General features: G+C 42.6%; 1 protein-coding gene and 1 non-coding gene across 4 annotated transcripts in view; both read left to right on the top strand.

The window, feature by feature from the left end:
* Positions 1-15,595, top strand: part of EGLN1 (egl-9 family hypoxia inducible factor 1) — a 57,548-nt gene that overhangs the window by 22,867 nt on the left and 19,086 nt on the right. The window lies entirely within an intron of this gene.
* Positions 11,237-11,322, top strand: LOC121101322. Its single transcript, XR_005833325.1, has one exon. It is a non-coding gene; the product is annotated as a small nucleolar RNA SNORD35 (small nucleolar RNA).

Below are 15,595 nucleotides of genomic sequence, written 5' to 3'. Positions count from 1 at the left end.
CGCTCTCACCCAGTTTACTTCAGGTCTCATCACAGAACTGTAGCCCCTTAATGCTGTTTCTCTTGGATTTCCTTCTTGCACCATGAAGGTGTGCTTTCTGTAGGTCTTCACTAAGACCTACCATCTTAGGGTTTTCATACCTGATCTCAACTAATCCTCTGTCATCTTCCCTCTGAAACTTTATCCCGTGTTCCATTTTCCAATTCATGTTCTTGACGTCCTCCCTGTCACGGTACTACTAAGCCTTGAGTTGATTTGTGCTCCTGTTCAGTCAGGCTCTGGTTCCTCTCAGTGCAGGTTCCGTTCTCACCTACACCGAGATGCAGCCTGTATTTCGCCTGCACTTCTCACTACTGTATTTAGACCTTCATTACCTTGTTTGTGAGTTTTTTCCCAGTGGCCACGAGTGTCATCTCCCTACCTCCATTATTCCTTGTCCTTCCTAATCTGTTTTTTTTTTTTTTTTGCATTCATTTTTCCCTTATCAGAGTCCTGTTTCTAAAGTGAGAGATCAGCAGCTTTTCTCCCAAAGGGCTAAATAAATAGGTATTTTAGGCTTTGTGGTCCATATAGTTTTTGTTGCAACTACTCAGCTCTGCTGTCGTATTGGGAAAGCAGCCTTAGACAATATGTAAGTGAATGAATGCGGCTGTATTTCAGTAAAACTTTATTTTAGAAAACAGGTGGTGGGCCACATTTGGCCCACCGGCCAGAGTTTGCTGACTCTTGTTCTAAATGACAGCTCAGATTGTTATCTGTGCTTGCTTACACGACTTCAGGCATTCAATAGCTTGAAAATGAAGCCCGAATTCTTTAGCACAGAGTATGTAAGATCTCCTATTACGTGCCCTTGATTTCCCTTTATTTTACTGTGCTCCTCATCATGCATTCTTTATTTTTATTTTTTTAAAGATTTTGTTTATTTATTAGAGGAGAGAGAGCGCGCGCGCACATGAGTGGGGCGGACAAAGGGACAAGGGACTCAGTCCCAGGACCCTGAGATCATGACCTGAGCCAAAGGCAGAGGCTTAACCAACTGAGCCATCCAAGCGCCCCACATTCTTTATTTTAGCAAATGGAACTACCTCCTGTTCCTAGGACGTGCCATGTTTTAGTAGGGCATCTCATGGTTCTTTTGTTGGTCAAGGTGCTATAGTAAGCACTCTGTGTATCTTAATGTATTTCCTTCCCTCCCTAATGACCACTCTGTGCAGTATTTCTTCAAATGATTCTCTTTTTTAATATTGATTGCAAGGTAAGACAGTCTTCCTAGTGCCACACTTTTTTTTTTTAATGTTTTTTGTGTGTTTTTTTAAATAATATTTTTTTATTATGTTAGTCACCATACTGTACATCCTTAGTTTTTGATGTAGTGTTCCATGATGCATATAACACCCAGTGCTCCATGCAATATGTGCTCTCCTTAATACCTATCACCGGCCTATCCCAATCCCCCACCCCCCTCCCCTCTGAAGCCCTCAGTTTGTTTCCCAGAGTCCATAGTGTCTCATGGTTCACTCCCCCTTCTGTTTACCCCCCCTTCATTCTTCCCTTCCTTCTTCTCCCGATCTTCCTGCTATTTCTTATGTTCCATAAATGAAGTGAAACCATATGCTAATTGTCTTTCTCTGCTTGACTTATTTCACTTAGCATAATCTCCTCCAGTCCCGTCCATGTTGCTGCAAATGTTGGGTAATCGTTCTTTCTGATGGCTGAGTAATATTCCATTGTATATATGGACCACATCTTCTTAATCCAGTCATCTGTTGAAGGGCATCTCGGCTCCTTCCACAATTTAGCTATTGTGAACAATGCTGCTATGAACATTGGGGTGCATATGGCCCTTCTCTTCACTACGTCTGTATTTTTGGGGTAAATACCCAGTAGTGCAATGGCTGGGTCATAGGGTAGCTCTATTTTTAACTTTTTAAGGGACCTCCACACTGTTTTCCAAAGTGTAGTGCCCCACTTTCTTACCCTTCACTAAAACAATTTGGTTTTAAGTGAAATGTGATGAAATTGCACAGGCTCCAGAAAGACTAGTTCTCATAGCAGCTGCTCTGAGTGATAGCTCCTAACTCTTAGATTCCACCAGACGTTCATGTTAGTGATATGGTGCTATATGGAAGTTCTTTGAGAAGGAGGCTTTAGGTCTGATGGGCCTATCAATTTCTTTAGAATGTGTTTTGACCTCCACAGAGTAGAATACTATTTTCCCTGCCTCATCTCAGCCTTTCAGAGTTCACTGGGTAATGAAGGAACATCTCTGGTCCTGTATGTCTTCCTTAGGGCTTGGAGGCATTCTATATCAGCTTGGTGGGCACATCCCTTATGGGGTCTTGGAAGTCTTCCTGGCGCTATTCTAATTCCTTAAGTTAAATATTTTTAGTACTTTCTCCAGACCTGTGCTGGGACATAAAAACAAGTAAAACACAGTCCTAGCCTTAACAGTCCTCATGGTCAAATGCAGGGATCTGTAGACTTTCCCAAAGGGCCAGATAGTAAGTATTTTTAGGCTTTGTGAGCTATGTGATCTCTGTTGCACCTCTCAGCTCTGCTGTTGTACTTTGAAAAGAGCTATAGATGATACATAAATTACTGAACTTGGCTGTGTTCCAGTAAAATTTTATTTACAAAAACAGGTGAGGGGCCACATTTGGCTTGCCGACTGTAGTTTGCCAACCCCTGGCCTAGTGGCATTGTGCCAAAGGATATTTGAAACCACAGGTAACCAGTGTATCTTCCTTGAGTGTCAGTTTTACTCCATTATCATGTGGGAAAAGTTAAGTAGTTTTAATTGGTAAGTAATTTAATAGTAGCTACCCATGAACTAGAATGTGAAATTGAAAGGACTATTTAAGATGAAACTGAGCCTTGCAAGAAGTATCTTGTTTGTGGTGAGCTTCTTAGATCTCTATCTACAGACTTTTCGGCAGCTTGTTGGAAAGGTTGGAAAATTGCTGCTAGGTGTTGGAGCCATTGAAGGATTGAGAGGGAGGCGGTGACACCAGATTTTAATTTTAGAAAGCTAACCTGGGGGTGCACAGAGAAAGGTTTGGACAGGACCTGGCCACCCTGGAGGCAGGGAGACGAGTTAGGAGGCTGTTACAGGAATCCAAGCAAAAGATAAGGACCTCTTTTAAGATAGAGTTAACAAAGATGGAGAGATTCAGACAGATGAAGACCAAGCAAGGATGTTTGGTTTGATTGATTGTGTGGGGGAAGGGACATGGAGAAGGGAAAGAAAAGGGTATATGAAGAAGAGCCACCTGAAGGCCAGGGAAGACAGACAGGTAAGGTGTTTTGGCATAGTTGAACTCACTTTGCCTGTGTACTGTACATACAAGTAGAGATTGGTGTTAGAGGTCTAAGACTCCAGAGAGCCATCTGGACTGTGGTGGTTGGCATATAGATAGTGGCTAAAACCACAGGACCGAGTGCAGTCCCCTGAGGGAAGAGTTTTACATAGCAAGAGTAATGCTAATCACAGAAGCCTTAGGGGAACCAAAACTCTTCATCGGTAGAGAAGGGGGGGCAGGTAGTAACCAGAAGAAAATCAGAAGACTGTTTTAGAAACCGAGGAAGAATAGAGGTACAGGAAGATCAGTAGTATCAAACACAGCAGAGAGGCTTCATTAGGATTGGAACTGGAAGACATGTATTGTTTTTATTAAAAAGAGGGGAGGGTATAATTCGGGACTTTTCCCAAACTTGTGAGTTTGGAGTTGTGAGACTTCCAAAAGCAGTGAGTTGAGTAGGAACCTTAGAAGTGAGAAGATGGCAGGCAGGGACTGTAGACCAGCCTTCTCAAACTTGAGTGCTGCCTTAGTCACTCGGAGATCTTGTGAAAGTAGTGTGAGTCAGTGAGTCTGGGGTAAGTCTCCAGGTTCTGCATTTCCAGCCACCTCCCCAGCAGTGGGAATGCTGCTATTCCGAGGATTGCCTAGACCCACAGTTTTCTAATTGTGCATTAAGGCCCCCCCAGCGCACTGCAGCAAACTCACAAGGGTGCTGCAGAATATTTTTAAGTTTCAAGGGAAATACAGCAACATCTCTTGGATGGTGCAGTATTTAAATCACTGTATTCCTTTCCTTGATGTCATACCTTTGAAAGCTGGGTTTTCAGTGCTGGTTCTGATAAAAAAAAAAATAGTGAAACTAGAAATGAGGCTGTTGTGTCCAACCTGATTCCAAGGTTGGAAAAGTTATGCAGGGCTCCCAAGGTGCAGAATTGTTAGGACTTTCATACCTGCCAAGTGGTTTGGCCCATACTACTTAATCAAGAGAACTAATAGATATTTCTTTTGGCCTAGAGGTGCTGTGAAAAAATTGCTGAGACATTAATTACTCTGTGAACCAAGGTAGTTTGAGAACCACTGACATAAACTGTTCTTCATAGAAACTGTGGAGCCAAGCAGTTGAAAACATTGGATGGCAGCTAATAGAGGAGCAAAGGAGGGTTTGTTTTAAAGTAGAAGAGACAGGTATGTTCAGTGCTGGGGCGAGGAACAGCTGGCAGAGAAGCAGATGTGAAGATACAGGAATAAAGGTGTTGACTTGGAGCAAAAGGTCTCTGAGGAGATGAAACAGGATGGAATCTAGATCCTGCTTTTCTATATGATGCTTCAAACCAGCAGCATTATTTTTTAGGGTGAATTGCAGAATCTTAGTCCCTAGCTTCAGACCTCCTGAATCAGAATATGGATTTTTTAATAAGATCCCGGGTGATGTGTATGCATGTTAACATTTCAGAAGCGCTGTAGGAGACAGGATTAGCCCGACATAGGAGAAAGGACACCTCTTTTATTTATTCCATCACCACACTGTGTATCTTATACGCACCAGCCATTCTGATTAAGGGAAGTGAGATGATGGGGCTTTTACATTTAGATGCATTGAGAGACTTGGGAGTAAGAAGCTGAGGAAGTTTCTACCTGGTTGCCTTAATTACCTCGGATAAATAGGGAACATTTCCACCTAGTGAATTAAAAAGTTGGGGCTGAAATTGTGGCTGAGAAAGCCTGCAGTGGTGCTCTGTGGCTGGGGTGTAGGAGCTACAAAGATTGGATTCATTTAAATTTGCTAGTTTGCAGGGTGAGGTGAAGGAAAACATACAGAGGGCTAGCAAGATATCTGTCCTGGATCTGGAAAGAGATGAAGCCACAAGGAGAAAGATGAGGAGAAGGAGGGGGGTAAGAGGATGGGAGGTCTCCTTGAAAAGCTAATGAGAAAATCACACATCCTGGAATTGGGGGCGTCTTGCCCTTGTTCTTATCCACTGGGAAGAGGAACATTCTTTCCTGTCAAGCTACAGAGATTTAGTGGGACGCAGTGATAGATTGGCTAACGGGGAAGAAGGATCAGTCTAGAATGACTCCTAGGATCCTGGAAGTAGAGACCACTTGGAACACATTCTTATTAATTGGTGAGGAATTGATCTCTAATGAGTGTTTTTTTGAAGGGGCAGGGGGTGATGGGGCAGTGTGGAGATAGGTTAGGATGAGATTTGGCAATGTTGAATTTGAGGATAGGGGACTATGTACGTGGAAGTGGCTAAACCACTGGAAATACAGACATGGGACTCAGGTCAGATATGAAGATCAATTTGAGATCAATGATATAGTAATGGCTTCTATTAGTTGTTACTCCCTGTCAGGTGAAGGCTGAGCAGTTTATAGGCATTGTCACATTTATCCTCTCATCAACCTGTTTTTTTTTTAAGTTTGTTTGTTTGTTCGTTTAAAGATCTGTTTATTTCAGAGAGTAGGGGGGAGGGACAGAGGAAGAGGGAGAGACTCCTTAGGTAGACTTCCCACTGAGCACAGAGCCTGATGTAGGGCTTGATCCCAGGATCCTGAGATCATGACCTGAGTTGAAACCAAGAGCCAGATGCTCAACTGACTGAGCTACCCAGGCACCCCTATTTCTTCATTTTATTTTTAAGTAATATGTACATCCATCATGGGGCTTGAACCCTCGACCTGGAGATCAAGAGTAGCATGCTCTTCTGACTAAGCCAGCCAGGCACCCCTCTTATGAACCCTTTGAGGCAGGTATGAAACCACTTCACAGATGAGGAGGTAGGCTTAAACAAATTGCCCATGGTTCACGTGTTTAGTGAGGGGTAGAACCAGGATTAGAAACCAGATGTTGCTGGTTTCAAATCCATGCCCTTCATGGCAGAGCTCTACTACATCCTTGGTCACCAGCTTCTGGGAGGTGACTGGTACCACATTTGTTAGATCTCAGATGCAAATGTCAAAAACAAAACGAAAAACCCCTTAAATGGGCTTAAGCAAACCAAAAAAGAAATTTATTGGTCCCCATAACTATAGATCCTAATGATCAACCTTGGAAGCAAGGGCACAAATAGTATCATCAAAACTTGCTCTCTCAGCTTTTCTTTTCTGTTAGTTATTCTCTTGCAAGCTTTCTTCGTGTGACAGCAGGTTGGCTCCAATAGTTGTAACTTTACATCCTAGGGATGTACATAGGAAGAGAGCTTCTCTTTACCAGGGGCTCCAGATAAAATGCTGGAGTTGAGTCCCACTGGTTCCGGTTGGCTTGGGTCACGTACCCATTTCTGAACTAGTCTCCGACCAGGCTTGACATGCTCACCCCAGAGGGTAGACAGTGAACCTCACCCAAGCAGGATTGAGGACCACAGGTGAGAGTTGCCCAAGGATGAGGGAAATGGGTACTGGGAAAACCAAAGCCGATGTTTAGCACGTGGGCAGAGATGACATCCTCCTGTGTCAGTGTTGGAGAAGCATACTGGCAGTGATGCTAAGAGCTCAGATTTATTGGATGTTTACTGGGTACCAGGTGCAATATGCATTCTGTGTTTAACCCTCATAATATCCCTTTGGGGTGTATACTGTTGTTACGCTCACATAGCGATAGTAAGTAGTGGAGCTGAGATAGAATCCAGGCTGGACAACTTTAAACCTTTCTATACTTGACCATTATACTATATGTTGGTTTACCCTGTCTGTACCACCACAACATTTATAGTTTTCTCATTGTATTTTCACATTTTGTGCCTTAAAGTTATGGATTAATGGTGGGTGAGAGCATAGTGAATCAGACAGATCTAGGCCACCATTTGTTCTATTTAATATGCTTAATAAGTAATTTATAATATAACTTAAATAACATTTACCTTAAGTGTTGTAGTGGAAATTGCCTGGTTTTTAAATTAAATTCTTATTTTTTTCTCTTGAAATGTTTTATGTTTTATAGTTTCATGTCATAGTGACTTTTTATATTTAGCCCCAGTACTCTTTTTTTAAGACTTTATACCATCCTTGAATATATAAAATAGTAGGTGAATTTTTGCATTTTAGTGTGTCTCCAGAGATTATGAAAAATTTTTTGTTCTTCTGTTTAGCCTTCATAACAATAGTTTCAAAATCTTACCCAGTATTTCTATAAATGCTTTAAAAAAGAAGAAGAAGAAGAAGCTAGGGTGCCCGGGTGGCTCTGTTGGTTAAGCATCAGACTCTTGATTTAGGCTCAGGTCATGATCTCAGGGCTGTGGGGTGAACGCTGCATTGGGCTCCCCACTCAGTGGGGAGTCGGCTTGAGATTCTCTTTCTCACTCTCCCTCTGTCCCCTCCCTGCCGCCCCACTACCCCCCCACCCTGCTATTGCACTCTCTCTCTCAAAAAAAATTTTTTTTGAAAGTTCATTAGGGCTACTGCAAGGCTTTTATTATCAAAATAATTTATTCTGAGGTTACCCTGTTTGTTTATTAGAATTGGGTATTCACAAAATTAGAAAATAATATCTTAATGTGTCTTTGAGGTGCTATTTTGAGCAATAAAACCTGTGTTTTGACTAATAAAGTGAGGTTTTAGAATATGAAAGTTACTAAGTACTGTTTGACACCCATTATTTTTCGACTTTGTGATGCCAGTTATATTTCTCTTAATCCTATTTGAAATGTCTACTATGTGTCATTATAACAGAAGCAATGTAGGTTTGGAAATCAATTGGGAAACCCAGATTTTTGTCCTTTGGGATTCCCATGTCTAAAGAGTTTGGGCCAGACCTTTATGGTCCCTTCCAGTTTTGAAATTCTAGAGTTTTTAGAATGCTATGTCACAAGTGTTGCCATATGGCTGGCGGGAGGGGAGGTGGTGTAGGGGCTCGGCGCCTGGGTGGCTTAGTCAGTTAAGCGTCTGCCTTCAGCTTGGGTCATGATCCTGGAGTCCAGGGATCAAGCCCCCGCATCAGGATCCCTGCTCAGCAGGGAGTCCTCTTCTCGCTCTCCTTCTGCCCCCTGCTTGTGTTCTCTCGCTAGCTCTCTCAAATAAATAAATAAAATATTTTAAACAAAAAAGTAGTGTTGCCAGATGGAACTGTATAGTCTTCAAACCAGATTGGAAGACTGTATAGTCCAAGTTCCTTATCTTAGAAATAAAGAAACCTGGCCCAGATGATGGAATGCAGGATCTCCCCGCACTTGGTGGCAGGCGAATGGAGCAGGGACAGAGGCTTTTCTACAGCTCCTCCTTCCTTACAACAGTTGTACTGAGTTGAAGACAGCTAACATTCATTTATTTGATCAAGGAAACATTTATTGAGCATCTTATATATGTGAGGCATTTTACTAGCACTCATGTTATTAGCTGCCGAGATGTGTAAATGCAGGGATGTGTATGAAAAGCCACACAGCATGGAGGCTCTAAACTGGGCTACAGAGTAGTCCAGCAGACCTGGGTTCTCAGTCCTGCTGACCCCTTAGCTCTGCAATCCCAACCCTGTTTCCTTGTCTGTAAGGCGAGGCTAGTAGAAGTAGGCATTTTATATAGTTGTGGTGAGGATTAAATGAGATAATGAAGATTATGCTTAGCATAATGCCTGGTGTGTAGTAGGCTGTCTTAGAGACTATGATGAAGGTGTTTACGAAAGAAAAAAGCCTTCAAGATTTACAGAACACTTTCCTTTGTTGTCTTGTTGAACTCATAGCCCTGTGAGTAGATAGTGATAATCCTAATTTTTCGAATGAGGACACAGCTCTGGAGGCTTGGGACTTACCGGTGCCCCAGAGCTATCAGTCAAGGCTACCATTAACACTGCCTGGGCAGCAGGCAGTGTTTTTAAGCACTTTTTTGTGTACTAGTTCATTAGGCACGCAGGTATACGTTGTTATTTTCACTTTACAGACGAGGGAAGTCAGGCACAGAAAAGTTAAATAATTTGTCCAGAGTGACCCAGCAAGGAAGAGGCAAAGGTGGAGTTTGAGTGCAGGCAGTCTGGCTTCAGATCCCAGTCTTCTTAATCTAAGTGTGCTTCCTTTATTTCGTGCGGCCTTCGGGGAAGGTAAAAGCCATTTTGCAAACTGGAAAGCACTACGTAAAATGTGGTGCTATTTTTATCTGACTCGGTCCCTGTATTCCGGAGATTACAGTCCACCGGGAATGTGTCTTCTCAGACTAAACCTGTTCACATCCTGCCACTGTTCCTTGCTGGACATTGCCCTCACCACTTTGGCCATTTTTAAAAAAATACTTTCTCTAAAGTATCCCCAGAAATGAATAGGGCCTGAGAAATACAGAATCTGGTTGAACTATTTAATGTAGCTTAATGTGGCCATAGATTTTTAGCAATACAATGGCTAGTTTAAATTTATGGTCAGCCAGAACTCCTAGGTTTTTTGTTTTGTTTTGTTTTTTTTAAGATATGTTTTCTCCCAAACCATCTTATCCCCTTATATAGTTTACTCCACATAATGGGCATAATACCTGCCTCGCAGGGATTTTGAGAATGAAGTGGAAGAACGAATGTAGAGTTCTTCGTGCAGTGACTGGCGTGTACTAATACCTCAGTCCTTGGTGATGGTTTTCCTGTAAAGTGCACTTATCTAAACCTCTTCTATTCAGAAAAGTTACACCGATAAACCCCTTCGGCTCTTCATTCAAAATCATTGATAAAAATGTAGATTAATTGGCTAAGGGCTAAAGACAGTAGACTCTCCTCCCAGGCTGACACAGGCCTAGATGTGGATTCAAAGAGAAACGAACGATTGGTTTGCTCAACTCACATCTCACTATCTTATCAATCAAATATGGGAGGATTTTTCTTCAAGACCCTTTTAAATGTATCTGGTTGGTTCTTCATAATTAATTTGCTTAAAATGGTCTCAAATTATATGCCATAGTGCCTCACCTTTAATACTTAAGACTTCTTACAACATTCTGTTCAAATTCCTATCCTTATAGCAGTGGTCCTCAGTTTTGATCTTATGGCCCATGGGTCACTTTGGTTAGAGTCACTGGGCCCCACCTAGAACCAAAACACAACTTCCTCTTTCATCAGCAGCACATTTAGACATCATATTGAATGACTGTCTGCAGAATTTTACCTCTAGTAGACTGATGCACAATGTTGATCAGATGAGCAGGCTAGATGAGTTATTTAGAGGATTCAGTAAACATTGTGACATCAGGACTAAGCCTTGGCGGTGGGGAGACTGTGGATGGAAGAAGCAGGTGGCTCAGAAGAGCCAGGAAGAAGCAGCAGAGCGGCGTGGATGCTTGTTCTGGTGGCCTGTGGGAACAGGGGCTTGAGAGGTTGGTGGTTCCTGGCAACGTGCCTGAAAGTCGCTAGGTATGAAGGCTTAGAGAACTTAACTTCTTAATGCTTGTTATGGAAATCTTGTATTCTAATTAGATTCTTTTCCTAAATCATTCCACAGGTATACTTGAACATTCTTATTTACACCCTTACACCCAGGGCTTGAACTGACAACGCTGAGATCAAGAATCAGAGGCTCTACTGACTGAGCCAGCCACGCACCCCTACTTGAACATTCTTTTTTTTTTTTTTTTAATTTTTTGTTTTTGGGGTTTTTAAAATTAATTTAGGTACTCCCTACACCCCATGTAGGGCTTGAATTCATGACCCAAGATCAAGAGTCCCATCCATGTTCCTCTGACTGAGCCAGCCAGGCGTTCCCCTACTTGAACATTCTTAAAAATAAGCTGTGCCTAGACCCAAAATAAAGCCATATGGTACTGAAGGAAAACCAGTCTGTTGGCAGAATTTAGTAACTGTGCCTCTTTGTGTACACGCACACATGCACATACGTACAGTGTGTATGTTTATTATTTTTGTCATCTTCTGCAATTGGAAGGTGGTTGAACTTCACATTTATTTCTCATAACCTAGTAATACTTCTGTCAACTTTTAGCATAAGATGGCAAAACTCAGCTTGTATTTTGTATTAAAGTGCAGATGATGTCTTTTCACGATGGTCTTTGGGTGCTCACCCTGGGCACTGCTGAGAAAGCCCCTTGGCACATCTGATGCCAGAAGAAAAAATAATAAATCGTATTAAAGTGGTTGAAGTTATTCTCCCCTTTTTCTCTACCCTTAATCATTAATTGATTTTCTCAAAAGAGATTTGAGCACCTGTGTTCAGCACAGATTAATAAGATCTGCTTCATGTACTATAGGGGTCCAAAATCTGATGGGGTAAAACCCAGAAAATAAATACCACAAGGGTGTCTTAGGTATGGTGATTTAGAAGTAATTGAGCAGCTTTTCTAAGAATGATGCAAAAAGCAAAGAATATTAAACTCGTTCAAAGTGGTAAAAGCAGAGTAGAGTTTCATGTTACTTGAAGCAGGGCCATCATTATTTTCTGGGACCAGATCCGGCCCTTGCAGTAACTGTCCTTCTGTGCAGTGGTGTGATGGCGTGGCAGAGGAAGCGCTTCGGCACTGCCGGTGAAATGGAGACAGTGACTTTCCTGAGGCACTCGTGGAGGTGTGGCCGGACTGAAGTGAGCTGCGCGTATGCAAGTTCTGTAAACTAGAGTTCCGTAAGATAAATCTGTGCTCCTACAAAGGCTGTGACTGGAATGTCTGTCGCTCACACGACAGACACTTTTCAGAAGTGTTTGGTTATCTGCCTACAAAGGGAGTTATGCCATTATTATGAGTATCAGTATTAGTATTGTTACTGTTATTGTTATTACTGAAAAATTCAGTTAATTATTGGAGTTATTGATTTCTTAAGGGTCTGATTTGTATGACCAGTCTTTTCAGCTAAGAAGGAGTCCTGATTCTATGCCCATTTAAGTCTTAAACGGGAATAAGCATTTTAGCAATTATTGCATATCTCTCCAAGCAGTAAGGCTAGGGCAAAGTTGACACTCTCAAGTACTTCATTTGAGTGCATTTGTTCATTTTGGGAAATTTTTTTTAAATCAGCTTTTTGTTATTGTTGCATTGATTCTGCATCAAGAATATCAAATTAAGAACAAAACACAATCATTCCTTTGGAGAGTAACCTACAAAAGGAAATTGCTGTGGTTTACCAGCTCCAATAAGAAAAGCAGACTCCTGACTTCATAGCTGTGCTTAGAAATGTGCCTCGGAGTCACCTGCTCAAGTGAATGAAAACTTAAGAGCTGATAATGTCACTTCTGCTCAAAACTCTTAGTGGCTCCCTGTTACCCTTGAGATAAAGTCCAAGTTAAATATCAAGGAACACTGACCTTCCAGGGAGTGGCGTTGGATCTGCCCCGCCTCATCTGTCACACCCCTTGCCTGGTGCTTTAGGCTCCCCCCTTGCTTGCAGGTTACACACAGGACATGCACACACACACACACACACACACACACACACACACTGTGCTGTCTGTTGTCTTCGTTTATGACTTTTTCTTTTCCTGGAACATTCTCCCTGACTTCTTTTGCCTGGCTAATTCACATTTTTCTCTAAACACCCATGTTTCAAGAAGCTTTCACTGACCCTAACTTCCCTTGCAATGGAATAATACTCCGTGCCTGGCCTGGTCATTTTCATTGTTGGTCGTGTTGAAATATGATGTTTTCCTTTCTGTCGCACTGGAATATAAGTTCTTAAAGAGCAGGGACTGTCTTCCTGAAACTGTGCCTTGCACGTACCCTAACTGAACATGTTCAGAACCGAACCCCTGATCTCTTACATCCCCCCATGCTCAGGCTCTACCACCTGTTGTCTTCATCTGTTTACAGTAATTACATTTTTCCAGCTTCTCAAGCCAGAATCTTAGAGTCATCCTCTCATACCCCATGCCAGTCTTTCTGGAAATCCTGCTTATTCATCCAGATTGCTTCTTACCGCTATGGCCCAAGCAGTCATTGTCCCTCACCTGATTTAGTGCAGTAGCCTTCTAACTAGCCTTCTGCCTTCCGTTCCTGCTTGCCTTCAATCCAATTTCTACATCAGGGGTCGGCAAACATTTTCTGTCAAGGGCCAAATGGTAAACATTTTAGGCTTTCTGGACCACAGAGTCTCTGTCATGGCTTCTCAGATCTGCTGTTGTAACATGACAACAGCCATGCAAAATGTAAACGAGTGTTCCAACAAAACATTACTTCCAAGGGCGGTTGGCTGCAGTTTGCCGATCCTTGCTCTACATGGCAGCCAGACTACTCAAAACCCTCTAGTGACTTCCCCTCCTGCTTAATCTTTAGTGGTCCCTAAAACCCTACGTGATTTGTGTCCCCAGCCCTTGCCTCTCTGATCTCATCTTCCAATCTCCCCTGCTTTGCTCTCCTTTCCAGCCACACTGACCCTGCTTTTCCTCAGACATGTCAGGCACAAAGTGTGCATGGAACATTCACTTCCTCATCTCTTAACATTTTCTCAGATGTCAGCTTCTCAATGAGGTTAAGCTGACAACCCTATTGATAATTATGCCCCAGCATTGTATTCCCCATTCCCGTTGTTTCCCCCCCCCCATAGCGTTGATGTTCTAACATTCTATATTTTATACTCAATGCTAATGTAGTTTGTCCTTTTTCCTACTAGAATATATATTGCCTAAAGGCAGTCACTTTTTTGTTCTGTTCATTATTGTATCCCCAAGATCTAGAACAGTGGACTAGATATTTGCTGAATGAACCAATAGTGGGTATATTTAAGTTGTGGTGGTTGTGCCCAAACTCATGACCCCGAGATTAAGAGTTGCACACTCTTGTGACTGAGCCAGTCAGTGCCCTGGTTTGTTGTTTTTAATGAGTTCTTCCTTCTCTCTCACCACCATCAAATCTGTCTGTTTCACATTCTTAACTTTGCTTCAGCTGTCCTGCCCCCAGCAGTCCCACTCCCCTCCATTCAGGCTCTTGTCTCTCATCTGCCAGTAATCTCTTATCCCAGGCCATCCCGTCTGTTCCCTACCAGTAGCCCGAGTGGTGTTTGTAAGATTGAAATTGGGTTATTTTGCTACTGTTTTATTTAAAGTTTGGCCCTTTGCTAATCAAAATCCTTTGGAGTGCTTGTTTAAAATTCCAAGATCCCAGGTCTCATCCTATACCTACTAAATCATGATTTCAGTGGAGGGGTTGGGTGTTACATTTTAAGAAGTGCACCAAGTGATTCTTACTGAACACATTTGGCTACACTGGCTTATAAAACAAAGCTCAGCAAGTCAGTAAGAGCCTTTCTGCCCCGCCCCTGCCTGTCTTTTCTGCCCCATCTCCAGCTGCTCTGCACTGCACACTTCCTCTTCCAACTCTGTTTACCCATTTGCATTTCTGTCAGGGTGCCATATTTGTTCTTGCTTTTTGCAAATATTCTGCTCCCTTTATTGGGAATCTCCCCCTACTCTGGAAAACTTGTATTTTTATCCTTCAAAATTCTGCTCATTTGTCACTTTGTCTGCGTAGTCTTTTCTGACACCCGTTCCCGTGAGAGCATTCATCATCTTTGCTGTCTGGGTACATTTGTAAGACTATTGTGTTTATCACACGGTCCTGGATGCTTTTGCATGACTTTCCCTGTTGTGACCCAGCGTGAGCCAATTCAGTTGTTTGAGTGTTAGGTTCCTCTAAGAAATACTGCTCATGTTTGCAAGCTACAGATAAGTGAGCATGGTAGATCTACTCCCCAAAACCTAGCTTCCAAAAGGCACATGACTGAAAGCAAAACTCAGACGGAGCTCTGCCGCACACACACAAATAGTCTCACAGACTGTTTTCCAAACTGGATAAAGTCCCTCCTCTCCATGCTTTTAGGAACTCTGGCAGGTACCTTTTATGAAAGTTTTATTCCAGGCAGAAGTGCTAATCCGGTTGGAGGATTCAGTTTAACCTAGTTGGGATCAGACAACAAAATTCCCTTATAGGGAACTAATCACAGAACCAGCAGGAATCCCGAGGCCTAGGGTACATTCCAAGGACTATACCCCACAGGGTTCATGAGATTCATGTGTATGTGCTCACGTAGGAGCACTGGTCCCCTTTATGCTACCTGTAGCCAAGCCGCATATCCCGAACACCAATCTTTTCTACTACTGTAGTCATTTATGGTATCTGTTATGCGAATTACCATACCCTCTGTATTTGAGGAGAGAAGAGAAAACTGGAGTTACCCACTGGAGTAAGGGTTTTGTTTTTTAAGATTTTTTTTTTTTTTTTTATTCATTTGAAAGAGAGCGCGAGAGCATGAACAGGGGGAAGGGTCAGAGGGAGAGGGAGAAGCAGACTCCCAGCCAGACGAGGGGCTCAATCCTAGGACCCCGGGATCATGACCTGAGCCAAAGGCAGACGCTTAACCAACTGAGCCGCCCAGGCACCTGGAGTGAGATTTTTTATCA

The sequence above is a fragment of the Ursus maritimus genome, unplaced genomic scaffold (assembly GCF_017311325.1).
Source record: "Ursus maritimus isolate PB19 unplaced genomic scaffold, ASM1731132v1 scaffold_7, whole genome shotgun sequence".
NCBI lineage: Eukaryota > Metazoa > Chordata > Mammalia > Carnivora > Ursidae > Ursus > Ursus maritimus.
The sequence above is the reverse complement of the archived record's forward strand: the minus strand, read 5'-3'. Positions and strand labels throughout refer to the sequence as shown.